Raw genomic sequence first — 20353 nt, forward strand, 5'->3', positions numbered from 1 at the left:
TTAATAATAATAATTTTAATTATATAGCACCAATATATTTCAGCAGCATTTTAAAATTGAAAAAGACAATAAAGACATTGCAAAGTAAAACATTGTTGAATAATTACAGGAGGAGTGAGGGCCCTGCTGGCAATCTTACCATGTATATGATCTTATCAAGATGACAGTAAAGCAGCTCAATAATTGCTAAATCGCTGGAATCAGGATTTCTGCCACTAACTCATGCTGCTCTCAGATGGGATAGAAAAAAGCTGGTGACACATTGGCTTTAAGGATATGTACTGGGATCCAGGAAACTAAATGTACAAATATTTTCTAGATAGTAAAACACTGGGTAAAATTACCACCCAAAAAAATTGAGAAGTATTGGTGGATAGAAAATACTTTAGCAACCAGTGCCAAGCAGCTGCTGCTAAGGCAAATAAAAAAAGTATTAAGATTTATTAAAATTGTGTTAAAAGAGGCATAGATACTCATGACAAGAACATTTTATTATGCTTTGCTTATATAACCCTATTATATTCTGCTAAGGTTTAGGTTGACTGATACGGGCGGGAGTGGGTACGGGTGTGGACCCAGTGCGCCATGTTACACAGGCTTACCCTGTATGGAGAGGCATAACTGAGCAACTACCTGGTCTTCACTAGACCCTCTGCTGGTGAGGTTAGGCTTGAGCCACAGATAGCCGCCAGGTAGTGCTCCTAGAGCAGTCCCTGGGCATGCAGCAGCTGACCAGAAAGTTAGGAGACGTAAGGCAGAACCCAGACACAAAGACAAACAGAGCGAGAATAGACAGAAGCTACGGGAAAGTGCATCAGCTCTTGTGTTCTTGGTATCGGGCCGGAACGTTACCACAAAATCAAATCTGGAGAAGAACAATGCCCACCTTGCTTTCCTAGGATTGAGTCTCTTAGCAGATTCCAGATAAGTGAGGTTCTTATGGTCTGTGATGACTGTGACCTTATGTTTGGCGCCCTCGAGGAAGTAGCTCCATTCTTCGAAGGCTCATTTAATAGCCAACAGCTCACGATTACCACTATCATAGTTTTTCTCAGTGGGAGAAAATTTGCAGGAAAAGAAGGCACAGGAACAAAGTTGAGTGAGAGACGGAGTACATTGTGATAGCACCGCTCCCACTCCAACCTCGGATGCATCGACTTCTACCGTAAATGGACGCGTAAGGTCAGGCTGAACCAGAATCGGGTCTGAGGAAAAACATTCTTTTAATTTAGAGAAGGCATGGATCGCCACTGGCTTCCAATTAACCACATTAGCCCCCTTTTTAGTCAAATCGGTGAGGGGTTTGGCAATTTTGGAAAAATCTCTTAATAAATTTGCGATAATAATTAGCAAACCCAAGGAAACACTGCAAGGCTTTCAGAAACTTGGGTTGCACCCACTCCTTAATAGGTTGAAGCTTAGAGGGATCCATGTGGAGGCCTTCTGCAGACAGAATATAACCTAGTAAATTAACCTCTGCCTCAAAAAAACCCACATTTCTGATATTTAGCAAACAGGGAGTTCTCCCTGAGTCTCTGGAGTGCAATGCGAACATGTTGGACATGTGATGTAGCATCAGGAGAATAAATCAGGATGTCATCCAGATAGACCACCACATACTGACTACAGATATCCCTGAAAATGTAATTGACAAAGTTCTGAAACACAGCTGGCGCATTACTTAACCCAAAAGGCATTACCAGGTACTCATAGTGTCCCTCTGGAGCGTTGAATGCCGTTTTCCACTCATCTCCTCCACTGATGCGGATGAGGTTATATGCACCCCTGATATCCAGCTTGGTGAACCACCAGGCTCCTATGAGCTGGTTAAAGAGATCAGGGATGAGTGGCAGAGAGTACTGATTCTTTACAGTAATAGCATTAAGTTCATGGTAGTCAATACAAGGTCTGAGGCCACCATCTTTTTTTATCAACGAAAAAGAATCCAGCGCCGACTGGTGACCTGGATGGTCTGATAAACCCTCTGTGCAGACTGTCTGCTATATAATCTTTCATGGCCTGACGTTCTGGACTAGGAAGTTTATAAATTTTACCCTTGGGGAGTTGGGAATTGGGGACCAAATCTATGGGGTAGTCATAATCTCTGTGCGAAGGTAATTTTAAAGAGTCAGAAACAGAAAACGCATCAGCAAAGTCCCTGAATGCATGAGGTATGAAGAGAGGTTCAGCTCTAGTCAGGTTAATAGATAAATACATAGAGTACAGACCAAAAGTTTGGACACACCTCATTCAAAGACTTTTCTTTATTTTCATGACTCTAAAAATTGTAGATTCACATTGAAGGCATCAAAGCTATGAATTAAAACATGTGGAATGAAATACTTAAAGTGTGAAACAACTGAAAATATGTCTTATATTCTAGGCTCTTCAAAGTAGCCACCTTTTGCTTTGATTACTACTTTGCACACTCTTGGCATTCTCTTGATGAGATCAAGAGGTAGTCACCGGAAATGGTCTTCCAACAGTCTTGAAGGAGTTCCCAGAGATGCTTAGCACTTGTTGGCCCTTTTGTCTTCACTCTGCGGTCCAGCTTCCCCCAAACTATCTCGATTGGGTTCAGGTCTGGTGACTGTGGAGACCAGGTCATCTGGCGTAGCACCCCATCACTGTCCTTCTTAGTTAAATAGCCCTTACACAGCCTGGAGGTGTGTTTGGGGTCATTGTCCTGTTGAAAAATAAATGATGGTCAAACTAAACGCAAACCGGATAGAATAGCACACCGCTGCAAGATGCTGTGGTAGGCATGCTGGTTCAGTATGCCTTCAATTTTGAATAAATCTCCAACAGTGTCACCAGCAAAGCACCCCCACACATCACACCTCCTCCTCCATGCTTCATGGTGGGAACCAGGTATGTAGAGTCCATCTGTTCACCTTTTCTACAAAGACATGGTGGTTGAATCCAAAGATCTCAAAATTGGACTCATCAGACCAAAGTACAGATTTGCCTGGAGGAGAGACCTGGATCGACCACCGAGTCTTCACTACTGCCACCGGAAGTGGCAGCAGGTACACATGTGTAACGCCTGCTTAGAACCACAGACTCAGACTGGCTGTAATGGACAGGCTAGAGTAAAGCCACTTACAAAGCAGGACCTGAGAACCCTGAAACACTTTAACCCCTATACAGGGATTTGGAATTACACCGGGCCCCAGAGATCACTACCTGTGGAAGGCTGCAGTCCGATGAGAATAGTATTCAGGCAGGGTCAAACCAGGAAATGCAGAACAGGGACAAAATCAGGCAGGCAAGGACGTAATCAGGAAACCAGGCCGAGGTCAAATCCGGATCAGGTAGTGAGGAGAAATGTAATCTGAGAACAGACAGAGGTCAAAACACAGGAATCACTATACAAAACAGAGCGGGAACTAGGAAGCAGGAATTCATAACTTTCTCTGGCAGTGACCAGCAGACAGGAGAGGGAATTAGAAGGGTGTGCTGTGTTCCCATTGGCTGTAGCTAATGGTGGTGACTTCAGCTAGAAGAAACATGCCACCTACAGTCAGCCAGTGGTACTGCAGGTCCCAGGGAAACCCAGCTGAGTGGATGAGCAGAGCCTGCGCCCACCAGAGCCACTGGCACCAACTCCTCTCCTATCACCAGCACTATCCACAGCGGGAACACTGCACCGCCTGGTGATCGAAGTAGAAGTGGCAGGAGCAGATTCTGGTGGGGACGTTACAACATGCTGACAAGCAGCCAGCAGAGGGCAGCCCCATGGGATCTGCGGTACCTCAGCAGTTGGTGCTATGGATACAATAGAGTCTCTGGTTGTAGTGACAGCAGCAGGTGGGATTGTGTATTTGTCTGGTATTGATGGATGGCTGCCAATGATTATAATTGTGTCAGCGGGTATTGTCGTAGCCAACAGGCATAGATGGTAAGAAGAATTTTAAACAGTGATCTTAGATACATGGTATATCACTAAATAGTGTACATTATTAAATCATTTAAGATAGAAACAGGGACTATATATATTTGGCAAAAATCGCATGACTTCGTTAGAGAAAAGGGGGGAGAAAAAAAAGCGATCAAGGAGCCCAATTAAACAAATAAAAATCAAGTAGATCAAAAATAGTTTTCATTGATAAATATTAATTATTATTACACAAGTGCTTGTTAGGACAATTCATATGCATCATTAATGTACATATAACGGAACCATAAGATACAATATATATTTAGACATATATTCTGAAATGGCTAGGATGTTCATACATAGATCAAAAAATGTATAGTCATTAAAGTTAGATGGAAACAAATTTATAACTAATGACTATTGTATTAGTATATCAATAGGGATCACTTTTTCTGTGCCAGAATGTATTGCAACTCTAGTGTCTCATATATTATGGAGTCAAAGTCCACTGGGCAAAAAAATGTATACCAATTACCATTAGAGACCACCAGGGGTCACTCTTACTACACCGAGAGTGCAGATTTTTCTATTGTACACATTTCCCTATTGTAGAGAGCTATGTCAGAAACAACAAATCTAGCAAAGACCATTAGTAATAATTACTGGTCTGATTATTACCTACAGACATATTACTGCATATATATATCCAAAGAGATGGTTACCATTGGTAGCATGGGACACCCGACGCGTGTTTCGGTTTCTTCGTCAGGGGGCATGACGAAGAAACCAAAACATGCTTTTTTCTCCCCCCTTTTCTATAGGCATAGATGGTAGTAGCAGCAGATTAGGAGTGCACTGAAACATAGACACGAGTCAGCAGCAGAATGTAGCAAAATAACAACAGCAGCAGTGACAGCAGCAATAAGGACCTGAGAGCTAGCAACGTAATTAACTCGTTGCCCAGGCACCTCCCTTAAGGGAAAGATACCTTAACCTCTACACGACATTTGATGTACTGGATACGTCATGAAAGTCAGTGCCATTCTGACTAAGGACGTACCCAGTACGTCATGGCCATCGCTGCCGGATCTCCAGCTGATCTGGTAGCTGGCACTCAGTTCTCACTGCCAGGAGTGTTGTCCACACCTCTCCCGGCAGTTTAACCCCCTAAATGCTGCGATCACTATGACCACAATATTCAGGAGGCAGGCAGAGGAATTGCTTATCTTTCCGTGGTGATCAGGCCCCTGTAATATGATTACACCATCCTTACCTATGTAGTCTTCTACTAGGCATTGCTTCCACTAGCCAGTCTCCTACTCCACACTGATGAGGGGCAAATACCCCGAAACAGCTGTCTTTGTATGGATACCATCTTTTGGTATAGGCAGTTTCCTTGACTGGAGACTGCCCTTCCCGTGTTTGTTCCTTCCTGGTGAAAGACCTGGCTAGTTTCCTGCCAGCGCTGAGAAACATGTGATGGTGTCTCCTCGGAATTCTTGTTTTGCATATTTTCCTAGGGGGCCTTGTTCTAGTGTCACTGCGTTGAGAAACACGTGATGGTGTCTCCGCGGTGTTGGATGTTGATCTCCCCGAGGTCAACCATCCTTACCTATGTACTAAACCTAAAGGAATCCCAGTGATCGATTATACCAGTATATAGAATAAAAGGGAGATCACTGGTGAGAAAGTTGACCAAAACAAATGTATAGTGAAATACAAAAGTTTATTAATAGAATATGCGTGACATAAGGACAGACAGTGATGGCAAGCAGAATCTTAAAGTCGCCAGACACAAACATATGCAGAAACATCACCAGCAGGTGGAAAAACGCATCCTCTGATTATTATGGCATGCTTTGCAAGATTTATGCATAACTTCTTGTTGGCGTTTTTGAGCAACTCCTTATGGTGTACCAATTTAGGATCCTTTCTGTCTTTCTCCCCATGACCCATTCTGTCACATTCATTGTCAATATAAAATGCCACCTGTGCCCGTTGTGGAGACTAGTGGCATCTCTTGGCCCTTTCTGTCCAGCAGCTACAGAGTCCTATTGTAGGAGATAGGCCACTCAGTTCTGTCCCTCTGCGCTACCCTGGTCACTGCCTTCTGTAGCTAATATGTTTACCTTTTTCCTTTTATTGGGAGATTCTGCACGGAGGCCCTGGACGCGATGTGCTCATGCGCTGCCTGTGTCCTTTGTGGTGGGGATTCCCGTGTGTGATCCCCGTGACGTATTTGCCCGGTTGTCTGACACTCCCTCTTAATTATCCTCATTCCACATCATCACTGTCTGGTGGGCTGTACCCAGGACACAGACGCGACGCGCACATGCGCTGTCTACATCCTCCGTGGTGGGGGTTCCTGTGTTTGAACTCCGTGACGTATATGTCCGGGTGTTTGACACTCCCCCTTATTATCCCCACTCCACGTCATTACTTGGGGTGTACCCAGGGCACAGGCGCGAAGTGTACATGCTCTGTCTGCGCCTTCTGCGGCGGGGGTTTCCGGGTGCTTCCGGGATGAATAGTGGGATGACGCATGTCCTCCCCCTGTTCCTCCACATGGTGCCCAGTGGCCCCTGCCCTGGAAGGCAGGGCATCATGACGCGGAGCGCACTGATTTGCTTGGATCCCTGCAACTCCCCTTTATAAACCCACATGTTATGTACTATGGCCAGCCTCCTGATGAAGCCACGCCCGGTGAAACGCGTGTCGAGGCCCCGCCCATCATCACCAGCCTGCCTGCTAGCACTTTTAACATGTCTCAAGGTAAATTGTTATAACCCTATTTTATGACATGTTATTGGCATATACTTAGGGAAAGTACTTCATGGGTGATTTATCCCTTGATTCAGTGGTCTTTTCTCTTTCCCTGTCGGCTATTTGGCCTTTTTTGCTATTTGACTTTTCTGTGTCTAGCAGCCGTTTTTCCACCTGCTGGTGATGTTTGTGCATATGTTTGTGTCTGGCGACTTTAAGATTCTGCTCGCCATCGCTGTCTGTCCTTATGTCACGCACATTCTATGAACAAACTTTTGTATTTCACTATACATTTGTTTTGGTCTCCTTTCTCACCAGTGATCTCCCTTTTATTCTATATACTGGTATAATCGATCACTGGGATTCCTTTAGGTTTAGTGCTCTCATTGAGACCCTCCCTTTTAGGGAAGTTGTAAGTTTACAATCCTTACCTATGTAGTCTTCTACTAGGCATTGCTCCCACTAGCCAGTTTCCTACTCCACACTGATGAGGGGAAAATACCCCGAAACAGCTGTCTGTGGATGGATACCATGTTTTGGTATATACGGTTTTCTTGACTGGAGACTGCCCTTCTCGTGGTTGTTCCTTCCCGGTGAAAGACCTGGCTAGTTTCCTGCCAGTGTTGAGAAACATGTGATGGTGTCTCCGTGGCATTCTTGTTTTGCATATTTTCCCAGGGGGCCTTGTTCTAGTGTCACTGCATTGAGAAACACGTGATAGTGTCTCCGGGGTGTTGGATGTTGATCTCCCCGAGGTCAACCATCCTTACCTAAATATTCAGGAGGCAGACAGAGGAATTGCTTACCTATCCCTGGTGATCGGGCTCCTGTAATATGATTACTGGGACCCAATTGCTGCCATGGCAACCCTGGGTCATCACCATGATGACGTTGGGTCACTCAGGCAGCTAGGGATCACCTCACAGATCATGCCGGATGCATGGTCTGTGAGGTAAAGTAACAATCGTGGGGTTCCCACGCTGTACCCCTGAGACTGCAGCCGGGTCTCCGGCTTATCTTGTAGCAGTGCCCACACCGCTCCCGGCAGTTGAACCCCCTAACTGCTGCGATCAATGTGATTGTAGCATTTAGGAGGGAGGGAGAGGAATCACTTACATCTCCCTGGCGATCGGGCCCCTTTAATGCGACTGCAGGGACCCGTTACTGAACAACGGAGACCCTCAGACACCATGCGGCCTGCATGACGTGTAAGGTGAAGTGGCAGAGCTGCTGCAGCCCTGAGATTTATAATCCCCTGTAGTGATCACGCTCTGCAGGGGATTATATCAGTGATCAGACCACTGACAGTTAAGGCCACTTTATACACAGAGATAAATCTGCGACAGATCTGTGGTTGAAATTGTGAAATTGTGGACAATCAGTGCCAGTTTTCTGGCTGTGTACAAATGGAACATTATGTCCATGATTTCACTGCAACAACAGATCTTTTAAAGATTTATCTCTGTGTGTAAAGTGGCCTTTAGTGTTCCAGAAAGGAACTAAGTTAAAAAAAATAAAGTAAAAAAAATATTAAAAGTATTAAAAAAAATTGGGGAAAATAAACAAATAAAAATAAAAATAAATATTTCAATAGATATGGTATTGTCGTGTCTGTAACAACTGGAGCTATAAAACTGTTGCAATAGTTAACCACTTCAGTGAACACAGTAAAAAAAATTGAAAACTGTCTTTTCATGATACGCCAGTCCCAAAAAAATGGAATAAAACGAGATAATATGTCACATGTAAATAAACATGGTACAACTGAAAACATCATCTTGTCTCGCAAAAAACAAGCCGCCATACAGCTGCATCGGTGAAAAAATAAAAAAACGGTAGCTCTCAGAATACAGCAATGCAAAAACTATTTTTTTTCCTATCAAATAATTTTTTGGGTGTAATAGCAGCAAAGATAAAAAACCTATATAAATGAGGCATCCTTGTAATCGTACCGACCGGAAGAATAAAACTCATCACTTTTATGACACAGTAAACAATGAATAATAAAAACAAAAAACAATTCCTGAATTTCTGTTTCTGCTTGATTCTGCCCCACAAAAAGTGGAATATAAAACGCTCAAAAAATATGTGGCCTAAAATGGTACCAATAAAAATTCCAATTTATATCGCAAAAAACAGGCCCTCATATGACTGTTAGCAGAAAAATAAAAAACCTTAGTCTTCAAAATGCAGTGATGCAAAACATCTTTATTTTGTAAAGAGCAATTTTTAGTGTGCTAGTTGCCAAACCTTAAAAAAAACTATGTAAACCTGGTATCGTTGTAATCGTACTGACCTGAGGAATAAAGCCGCCAAATCACATACTGCAAGGTGAATGGTGAAAAAAATAAATAAATAAAGCCAATTCTTCAATTGCTATTCATTTGTTCATTCTGCCTCTAAAAGCTTGCAGTATGGCGCGGCCAATATTGATTTTGCACTCTTCGCTGAGCACTTACACTGGAGATTATGTGCAAATCTCTAAAAAAACATGATTCAGACATTATTCCCAACTGAAAATTCACTGTAATGAGTCACTTTGACCCCACGTCTGACCTTTGATCCGGCGGTGTCCATATTTTTATGCGTCTTTTCAGATGTGCACAATAGTGCAGTCAGCAACAGTTTTTGTTGATCATTGAAAAGATGGACCCCACTGAACAGAGGCCAAACGGAGTCCGGAGTAACTCTGCTGCCTCATTAGTGAATGGATCCTTTGTGAGTTTCATCTGAATCACGCATTTCAGAGATGCAGTTTGAAACCCTGATGTAAGTGCTCAACATAGAGCACAGGATAAAGGGGAATTAATACAAAATGTTTGCTATCTTTAGTTCTGCAACATTAACTGCATTTGACACCATGGGTGTTTTCCAGAGACTAAATTGTCAGTACACCCATAGGTGAATACTTGGAGTGGTGTAATTTCCAAAATTTGGGGAAGTGACTTGAGGGGTGCTCTTCTGTTCTGCCGCTTCAGGGCTCTGCAAATGGAGTCTGCAAGCTATTCAAGGTGTACAATGAAAGGGAGGAGGATGGAGGATGGGATGATGGTGGGATGATGGAGGTTGGGGAGGTGGGGAGATGTGTTTGTCTTGTGACGCCACCTGTGGTACGCGGCCAGGGATTAGCTGCCACTGCGGTCGCTCTCCTCCGGGGCGGATGGTGTCTCAGCAAGGATGGTTCTGCTCCCCACAGGTGGAGTGGGCCCCAGTAGGATAAAAAGGGACTCTAATGGCCATTGGCGCTGAAGCGCGGGGCGACGGCGCCAGCAATAAGAGGCTCAGTCAGCTGCTGCAGTTCCAGGTCATTTTTCTCACAGTTCAATTGCTGCCCTCAGAGTACTGGTCTCTGCCGTCATGGGCCTCAGCCCACCCCAGATAATTCAGAGGTCACAACTGGTGTTCCCACTGTGTGTCCTTTCTGGTCGGGGTCTCTCCAATCCTGTGGATGGAATGTGACACGGGCTGCGGGTGTTTCCTGCACTCGCCGCAGACCCTGGAATCCCTGGTAGCTATAGAGAACCCGGGCTGAGCTGCTTGCTCCAAGCCTCGGGTCTTGTAGTGCTCCCACAAGTGTGAAGGTAGAGAGAATATGCCTAGACCAAAGTCCCGACTGTGCTCCTCACCCCAAGGTGTACCTGGGGCTAACTAACTATATGTGAAGAGTCTCCTTCCTTTTCCCCAAGTGGTGTCCACCCACCAGGTGGTTGTCTTAGTGACCGGGAAAGTCCCATGCTTCGTGATGGCCACCCCCCTATCTATCCGAGGCCAAACCCTGGTGTAGTTTGTGAATGTGAGAAACACCAGCAATTAATTCTTCCTTACCTGGGATGACTATCGCACCTTAACTCCTTCACGACCATGGACGGATATATCCGTCATGGAGTGTGTCCCGTTAAGCCCCTCCCGCTGCCGCGGGCAGGCGGCGGTCAGCACACATATCAGCTGTTTTCAACAGCTGACATGTGTGCCTGCTAGCCGCGGGTGGAATCTCTTCCACCCACGGCCATTAACACCTTAAATCTTGCTGCCAAAGTCTGGCAGCAACATCTAAATGCGCGCGTTCATGTTTTTTACTTACCGCCGCCCCCACCGGAAGTCACGTGGGTGATCACGTGACTATCGGTGGTTGCCATCGTAGCACAGGGTCATGTGATGACTAGAGTTGAGCGCGGTTCGCGGTTCGAGGTTCTCCAGTTCAGGGCTCGAGTGATTTTTGGGGGTGTTCTAGATCGAACTAGAACTCGAGCTTTTTGCAAAAGCTCGATAGTTCTAGATACGTTCGAGAACGATTCTAGCAGCAAAAAGCAGGGCTTTTTACAGCTACAGTGTGCAGGAGCCATCGCTGGCAGCCTGCCACAAGCTGGTAACCAAGATAAACATCGGGTATCCAAGCAAAGCGCTTTGGTTAGTAACCCGATGTTTATCTTAGTTACGTGCAGGAAGCCCACACTTCCCCGCTCAGCTCACTCCGCCCCCTCCTGCCCGCTGCATGTACACATATACACACACACACGTACACATACATACACACACACACACACATCCCCCCCCCGCTCGGCTTACCTGCGGTGATGAAGTCCCGCCATCCCGACCTCAGCGCTGTCACTGTCCTCCATGGCCACCGCTTGTCACATCACCTCTCGCTTCCGACCCGAGACTAGCGGTGACGTCACGGACCTCTCGCGATATTTGGCTGTGAAGGCGCCGGTCACTGAACTCAGTGACAGGGGCTGTCAGTGTGCTGGAGATCAGCGCAGGTAATGTACCTCGCTGACAGCAGCACTTGTCATGCCCTGCAGTGACCTGGGCTGACCCATTGATGTTAGCTCAGGTCACTGCACTGCTCTCCCAGCCAATGGGGAACATCCTGCTCTTCATTGACTGGGACAGTGTGGATCGTCATGGCAAACCCCATTGGATTACAGCAGACCTGGATTTGTTTTTCATTCTAATAAATTGGTTAAAGAGGGAATGTTTTGGGGAGTGTTTTTTCAAATAAAAATGTGTTTGTCGTCTATTTTTTTTTATTACTGACTGGGTTGGTGATGTCGGGTATCTGATAGACGCCTGACCTCACCAACCCCAGGGCTTGATGCCAGGTGACATTACACATCTGGTATTAACCCCATATATTACCCCGTTTGCCACCGCACCAGGGCGCGGGATGAGCTGGGGCGAAGCACCAGGATTGGCGCATCTAATGGATGCGCCACTTCTGGGGCGGCTGCGGCCTGCTATTTTTAGGCTTGGGAGAGTCCAATAACCATGGACCTCCCTAGTCTGAGAATATCAGGCCCCAGCTGTCTGCTTTACCTTGGCTGGTGATCCAATTTTGGGGGACCCCTACGTGTTTTTTTTTTAAAATTATTTATTTAATTTAAAATAACAGCGTGGGGTGCCCTCAGTTTTGGATTACCAGCCAAGGTGAGGTTGCCAGCTGTGGTCTGCAGGCTGCAGCCGTCTGCTTTACCCTAGCTGGCTACAAAACTAGGGGGAACCCTACGTCATTTTTTTTTTCATTTTTTTGGCAAAATACAAAGCTAAGCACCCCTTAGTGCCACATGAAAGGCACCAAAGGGTGCTCCACTTTTTCTCCACTTTTTCTCCACTTTTTCTCCATTTTTTTCTCCACTTTTTCTCCACTTTTTCTCCACTTTTTCTCCACTTTTTCTCCACTTTTTCTCCATTTATTCTCCACTTTTTCTCCACTTTTTCTTTACTTTTTCTCCATTTATTCTCCACTTTTTCTCCACTTTTTCTCCACTTTTTCTCCATTTATTCTCCACTTTTTCTCCACTTTTTCTCCATTTTTTTCTCCACTTTTTCTCCATTTATTCTCCACTTTTTCTCCACTTTTTCTCCATTTTTTTCTCCACTTTTTCTCCACTTTTTCTCCACTTTTTCTCCATTTATTCTCCACTTTTTCTCCACTTTTTCTCCATTTATTCTCCACTTTTTCTCCACTTTTTCTCCATTTTTTTCTCCACTTTTTCTCCACTTTTTCTCCACTTATTCTCCACTTTTTCTCCGCTTTTTTTCCATTTTTTTCTCCACTTTTTCTCCACTTTTTCTCCATTTATTCTCCACTTTTTCTCCACTTTTTCTCCATTTTTTTCTCCACTTTTTCTCCACTTTTTCTCCATTTATTCTCCATTTATTCTCCACTTTTTCTCCACTTTTTCTCCACTTTTTCTCCATTTATTCTCCACTTTTTCTCCACTTTTTCTCCACTTTTTCTCCACTTTTTCTCCACTTTTTCTCCACTTTTTCTCCACTTTTTCTCCACTTTTTCTCCACTTTTTCTCCATTTTTTTCTCTACTTTTTCTCCGCTTTTTCTCCATTTTTTTCTCCACTTTTTCTCCACTTTTTCTCCATTTATTCTCCACTTTTTCTCCACTTTTTCTCCATTTTTTTCTCCCCTTTTTCTCCACTTTTTCTCCATTTATTCTCCATTTATTCTCCACTTTTTCTCCACTTTTTCTCCACTTTTTCTCCATTTATTCTCCACTTTTTCTTCACTTTTTCTCCACTTTTTCTCCACCTTTTCTCCACTTTTTCTCCATTTATTCTCCACTTTTTCTCCACTTTTTCTCCATTTTTTTCTCCACTTTTTCTCCACTTTTTCTCCACTTATTCTCCACTTTTTCTCCGCTTTTTCTCCATTTTTTTCTCCACTTTTTCTCCATTTATTCTCCACTTTTTCTCCACTTTTTCTCCACTTTTTTCTCCACTTTTTCTCCACTTTTTCTCCATTTATTCTCCATTTATTCTCCACTTTTTCTCCACTTTTTCTCCATTTATTCTCCACTTTTTCTCCACTTTTTCTCCATTTATTCTCCACTTTTTCTCCACTTTTTCTCCATTTATTCTCCACTTTTTCTCCATTTTTTCTCCACTTTTTCTCCATTTTTTTCTCCACTTTTTCTCCACTTTTTCTCCACTTTTTCTCCACTTATTCTCCACTTTTTTCTCCACTTTTTCTCCACTTTTTCTCCATTTATTCTCCACTTTTTCTCCACTTTTTCTCCATTTATTCTCCACTTTTTCTCCACTTTTTCTCCACTTTTTCTCCATTTATTCTCCATTTATTCTCCACTTTTTCTCCACTTTTTCTCCATTTATTCTCCACTTTTTCTCCACTTTTTCTCCACTTTTTCTCCATTTATTCTCCACTTTTTCTCCACTTTTTCTCCATTTTTTTCTCCACTTTTTCTCCACTTTTTCTCCACGTTTTCTCCACTTTTTCTCCATTTATTCTCCACTTTTTCTCCACTTTTTCTCCACTTTTTCTCCATTTTTTTCTCCACTTTTTCTCCACTTTTTCTCCACTTATTCTCCACTTTTTCTCCGCTTTTTCTCCATTTTTTTCTCCACTTTTTCTCCACTTTTTCTCCATTTATTCTCCACTTTTTCTCCACTTTTTCTCCACTTTTTCTCCATTTTTTCTCCACTTTTTCTCCACTTTTTCTCCGTTCTTTTTCTATGGTCGGTCTACCCATTAGCTCTGCCATGCATACTGTAGCTCTACACCTACTGCACATGTTACTTTATGATTGACATCTCTTTCGTACCAGAGCTGTCTAAGCCTACTCTGACCCCATATTTGTCATTACTATATTGTCCTTGTACTGTATTATGACATTTGTATCATGTGTTTCATTTCTTGCTGTGTTGCAATTTTTTTGCTGCATCCCAATTGTACCTCTACATTGTTCGAGTTTATGTTATTGTTCTCTCACTCTTATGTGATACTGATTATTGTCATTTTTCATGATTACATGCAGATAAGTCCAATCTGACGAAGGCTCAGGCCGAAACGTCATTTGTAACTTGTTTTGGACAAAAACATATATGCTTATGAAAATTTTTTTTTCTTAATACGGACCAATAAAGAGTGATTTTACATTACTATCCATTGTGACTTACTGACTTAGTCTGGGAGATATAGAGTGCCGAGGTTACTCACTAATTTTATCTATTATTACCTCTGAGCACCAATATACCAGTGAGCAGAGCTTCCTCTACAGTAGTTCTCCTGATTAGGCATGCCCTTACCTCATGAGCTGGGCATTGCAGCTTTGGTAGCAACCATTACGACATGGACTCTGCTGCTGTGGACCCGGGGAGAGTGAGTGCAGATTCATTGCACCCACACTCCTCACATGAAGGGTCCGCACTCCTAGAAAATGGGGGATACGTTCCCTGAGTGTCTCCCCCCCATATTCTAGACGGTCCAGAGTCGTCGTGGTACCCCTTTATTTTTTTTCTTACAATAAATTGGTGAAAGAGGAAATGTTTTGGGGACTGTTTTTTCAAATAAATTTCTTTTGTCGATTTTTTGTTTTTGTTAGTACTGACAGTTTATGATGTTGGGTATCTAATAGACGCCATGACATCACAAACTGCTGGGCTTGATCTCAGGTGACTTTACAGCTAGTATCAACCCGATTTATTACCCCGTTTGCCACTGCACCAGGGCACGGGATGAGCTGGGGTGAAGCGCCAGGATTGGCGCATCTAGTGGATGCGCCACGTCTGGGGTGCCTGCGGCCTGCTATTTTTAGGCTGTGAAGGCCCAATAACTATGGACCTTCCCACCCTGAGAATACCAGACCACAGCTGTCCGCTTTACCTTGGCTGGTGATCCAATTTGGGGGGGACCCTACTTTTATTGTGTAATTATTAATATTTATAAAATAATTATAAAAAAGAGCCTGAGGGGACCTCCACATTGGATCCCCAACCACGGTAAAGCTGCCAGCTGTGGTTTTCAGGCTACAGCCGTCTGCTTTACCCTAGCTGGCTATCAAAAATGGGGGGACCCAACGTCATTTTTTTTTTTAACTATTTTTTAAATAGAAAAAATTAATGGGCTTCCCTGTATTTTGATTGCCAACCAAGGTAACGGCAGGCAGATGGGGGTGGCAACCCATAGCTGTCTGCTTTATCTGCGCTGAGAATCAAAAATACCGCGGAGCGCTACGTCATTTTTTTAAAGATTTATTTTTACAGCACTGTGATGTCCAGCAATCAAAATACAGGGAAGCCCATTTTATTTTTAGTTATTTAAATAAATAATTAAAAAAAATATATATGGGCTCCCGCTGCATTTTTTGTATTGCTAGCTAAGGGTAATCCAAGCAGCTACTGGCTGCTAACCCCCACTGCTTGGTGTTACCTTCACTGGCAATGGAAAATCCAGGGAAGCATTTTTTATTTTTTTTGCCAATAAACTACAAAAAAAGGACGTGAGCTTCGCCATATTTTTGTATGCTAGCCAGGTATAGCAGGCAGGTGCTGGAAGAGTTGGATACAGCGCCAGAAGATGGCGCTTCTATGAAAATGCCATTTTCTGAGGCGGCTGCAGACTGCAATTCGCAGCAGTGGGGCCCAGAAAGCTCAGGCCAACCTGTGGTGCGGATTCCAATCCCCAGCTGCCTAGTTGTACCTGGCTGGACACAAAAATGGGGCAAAGCCTACGTCATTTGTTTTCTAATTATTTCATGAAATTCATGAAATAATAAAAAAAGGGCTTCCCTTTATTTTTGGTTCCCAGCCGGGTACAAATAGGCAACTTGGGGTTGGGGGCAGCCGTACCTGCCTGCTGTACCTGGCTAGCATACAAAAATATGGCGAAGCCCACATAATTTTTTCAGGGGGCAAAAAACTTCTGCATACAGTCCTGGATGGATTATGCTGAGCCTTGTAGTTCTGCAGCTGCTGTCTGTCTGTATGGAGAAGAGAAGACAGCAGCTGCAGAACTACAAGGCTCAGCATACTCCATCCAGGACTGTATGCAGAAGTTTTTTGCCCACCAAAAAAATGACGTGGGCTTCGCCATATTTTTGTATGCTAGCCAGGTACAGCTGGCAGCCACGGGCTGCCTCCAACCCCCAGTTGCCTATTTGTACCCGGCTGGGAACCAAAAATATAGGGAAGCCCGTTTTTTTTAATTATTTCACTTATTTCATGAAATAATTAAAAAACAAATGACGTGGGCTTCGCCCTATTTTTGTGTCCAGCCGGGTACAACTAGGCAGCTGGGGATTAGAATCCGCAGCACAGGTTAGCCCGAGGTTTGTGGGCGCCTCTGCTGCGGATTTCAGTCCGCAGCCGTCCCAGAAAATGGCGCTCTCATAGAAGCGCCATCATCTGGCGCTGTATCCAACTCTTCCAACAGCCCTGGAGCCGGGTGGCTTGTTGGGTAATCATGAGTTAATACTGGCTTTGTTTTACCAGCCAGTATTAAGCCAGAGATTCTTAATGTCAGGCACGTTTGACCCGGCCATTAAGAATCTCCAATAAAGGGTTAAAAAAAAGACACCACACAGAGAAAAAATACTTTAATAGAAATAAATACACAGACACATTAGAGACTCCATCTTTATTACCCCCTGTCAGCCCTCCACGATCCTGCTCTTCTGTCTTCTTTCTTTCTAGTGTAGTAGTAGTGACGATTGTAGTGAGGATGAGATTCACCAGCTCATCACTTGGGGCTGGGGAACCTCCATCCTCACTACAATCATCACTAGTGTAGTAGTAGTGACGATTGTAGTGAGGAAGGATGAGATTCACCAGCTCATCACTTGGGGCTGGGGAACCTCCATCCTCACTACAATCATCACTACAATCGGGAAGCAGCGTGCAGCCTTCACTCCGTGAGTGATCAGTGCTGGCTGCTAGCGGTAACGCTGACAGACGCGTTACCATAGCAACGGTGCTCTCGGAGCCGCGGTTAGCGGTGACGTCACCGCTAACTGCGTTGCTATGGCAACGGTGATCTCCGTTAATGACCGGCTGTGTCAGCCGGTCCCTAACGGAACGGGGAGTCGACCGTGTGCTAGAGCATGTTGCCGGTACACGGCGATACACATATGTGCACCGTGTACCGGAGAGATGCACTCGCAGGTCCTACATGACGTGTCATAGTCATGTGACCAGTCTGTAGCCAATGAGATAATAGCCACGTGACTGGTCACATGGCTATTTTGACGTCACGATAGGTCCTGCATCTCTGCTGGCAGTGCAGGTCACCGGGAGGATTCAGCGATCATCGGATGGAATTGCGGCAGGAGACAGAGTGCAGAAGGGATCGCGAGGACCGGTAAGTGTTATGGCAATGTTTATTAACTGTTTGTGTACATTTATAATGCATTTTTATGTGTTTGTGATTGCCTCCCATTCTAGCCTATACGTTCGAGTTCGGTTCGTCGAACGTTCGACGAACCGAACTCGAACGGGACCCCCGTTCGGCGAACCGGCCTCGAGCCGAACCGGGACCGGTTCGCTCATCTCTAGTGATGACACCTGCAGCTATGAAGTTTCACTTTTGTTTTCCCTCGGCCGCGAGCAGAGAGAAACAGAAAGGGACTGAATCTGCTGTTTACAGCTGTATAGCTGTGATCAGCAGATAGATAAGAGCGATCGGATTGCTGATCGCTATAGCCCTCTAGGGGGACTAGTAAAATAAAAAAAAAGTGTAAAAAAAAAACCAAAAAACCTAAAAGTTCAAATCACCCCCCTTTCCCCCCATTGAAAATTAAGGGGTTAAAAAATAAATAAATATACACATATTTGGTATTGCCGCGTTCAGAAATGCCCAATCTATCAAAATATAAAATCAATTAATCTGATTGGTAAACGGCGTAGTGGCCAAAAAATTCCAAACGCCAAAATTACTTTTTTTGGTCACCGCAAGTTTTACGCAAAATGCAATAACAGGCGATCAAAACGTAGCATCTGCGCAAAAATGGTACCATTTAGAAATGACAGCTCGAGACGCAAAAAATAAGCCGTCACTGAGCCATAAATCCCAAAAAATAAGAACGCTACGTGTTTCGGAAAATGGCGCAAAACGTGCGTTACTTTTATTGGACAAACTTGTGAAATTTGTTTAACCGCTTAGATACAAGTAAACCTATCCATGTTTGGTGTCTGCAAACTCGCACCAACCTCAGGCATCATACCCAGATATCAGTTTTACCATATAATGAACACCGTGAATAAAACATCCCAAAAACTATTGTGCCATCACACTTTTTTTGCAATTTTTCCGCATTTGGAATTTTTTTGCTGTTTTCCAGTACACCGTATGGTAAAACTTATGGTTTCATTTAAAAGTGCAACTTGTCCCGCAAAAAACAAGCCCTCATATGGCAAGATTGACGGAAAAATAAAAAAGTTACGGCTCTTGGAAGAAGGGGAGCAAAAAACAAAAACGCAAAAACGGAAAGTGCCCCGGGGCTGAAGGGGTTAAGTGAGGTGCAGTACCCTGTGGTGACTGAAGCCTCAGGGGTGCCACCCACGCACACTATGGGCTTTCCCAGGAGGCCTATGAGGTGTGTGCAGGAGTGACACATGGAACGCGTTGGGGATGCATAGGGAGGCTGGGAGCTTCTGCTTGTAGGATACCTCATTAATTTGCTAGAGCATCTCAAAGGAACCAATACGGTGGAAACCCAACTTATAGGGAGGCACCTTAAGATGAATGTATCTGGAAGAGAGCCATACCTTGTCTCCGGGTTGGAACAAAGGAGAATCTAGGCGTCTCTTGTCCGTGTGCCTCTTCATTTGGATGTAGGCCTGCTCCAGGGAAGACTTGGTCTTTGCCTAGATGTTGGAGAAAGCATTAATGAGGGAATCACTCCAATCTCTCCACCATGGCCAAGATCAAAGAGCTGTCTAAGGATACCAGGTGCAAAATTGTAGACTTGCTTAAAGCTCGGATGGACTACAGGACAATAGGCAAGCAGTTTGGTGACAAGGCAACAACTGTTGGGGCAATTATGAGAGAATGGAAGAAACACAAGATGACTGTCAGTCTTACTCAGTCTGGGGCTCTATGCAAGATCTCGCCTCATGGGGTAATGATGATTATGAGAAAGGTTAGAAATGAACCCAGGTCAGGACCTGGTCAATGACCTGAAGAGAGCTGGGGCCATAGTCTCAAAGGTTACGGTTAGTAGCACCCTACTCCATCATAGTTAAAAATCCTGCTTGGCATGCAAGGCCCCCCTGCTCTTTTCTGCACATGTCCAGGCCCATTTGAAGTTGGCCAATGACCCTCTGGATGACCCAGAGGTGTCATGAGAGAAAGTCATATGAGACCAAACTAGAAAACTAGAACTCTTTTGTATCTACTCCACTCACCCTGTTTGGAGGAAGAAGAACACCATCCCAACCGTGAATCATGTGAGTGTAAACTTCACATTTTGGGGCTGCTTTTCTGCAAAGGGGACAGAACAACTGCACAGTATTAAAGGGAGAATGGATGATGTTGAGATTTTAGCAACAACCTCCTCCCTTCAGTAAGAGCACTAAAGATTGGTTGTGGCTGGGACTTGAAGCATGACAATGATCCAGAACACACAGCAAGGGCAACTAAGGAGTGGCTTTGTAAGAATCACTTCAAGATCCTGGAGTGACCTAGCCAGTCTTCAGACCTGAGCCCAATAGAAATTCTTTGGAGAGAGTCCAAACTCAATGTTGCCCAGCAACAGTCCGGAAACCTGAAAGATCTGGACAAGATTTGTATGGAGGAGTAGACCAAAATCCCTGCTGCAGTGTGTGCAAACTTGGTCAAGAATTACAGGAAACCACTCACCTCTGTAATTGCAAACAGAGGTTTCTGTACAAAATACTTAGTTCTGTTTTTATATTGTTTCAAATACTTATTTCATGCTATAACATGCAAATAAAGTATTAAA

The sequence above is a fragment of the Anomaloglossus baeobatrachus genome, chromosome 6 (genome assembly GCF_048569485.1).
Source record: "Anomaloglossus baeobatrachus isolate aAnoBae1 chromosome 6, aAnoBae1.hap1, whole genome shotgun sequence".
Classification (NCBI taxonomy): domain Eukaryota; kingdom Metazoa; phylum Chordata; class Amphibia; order Anura; family Aromobatidae; genus Anomaloglossus; species Anomaloglossus baeobatrachus.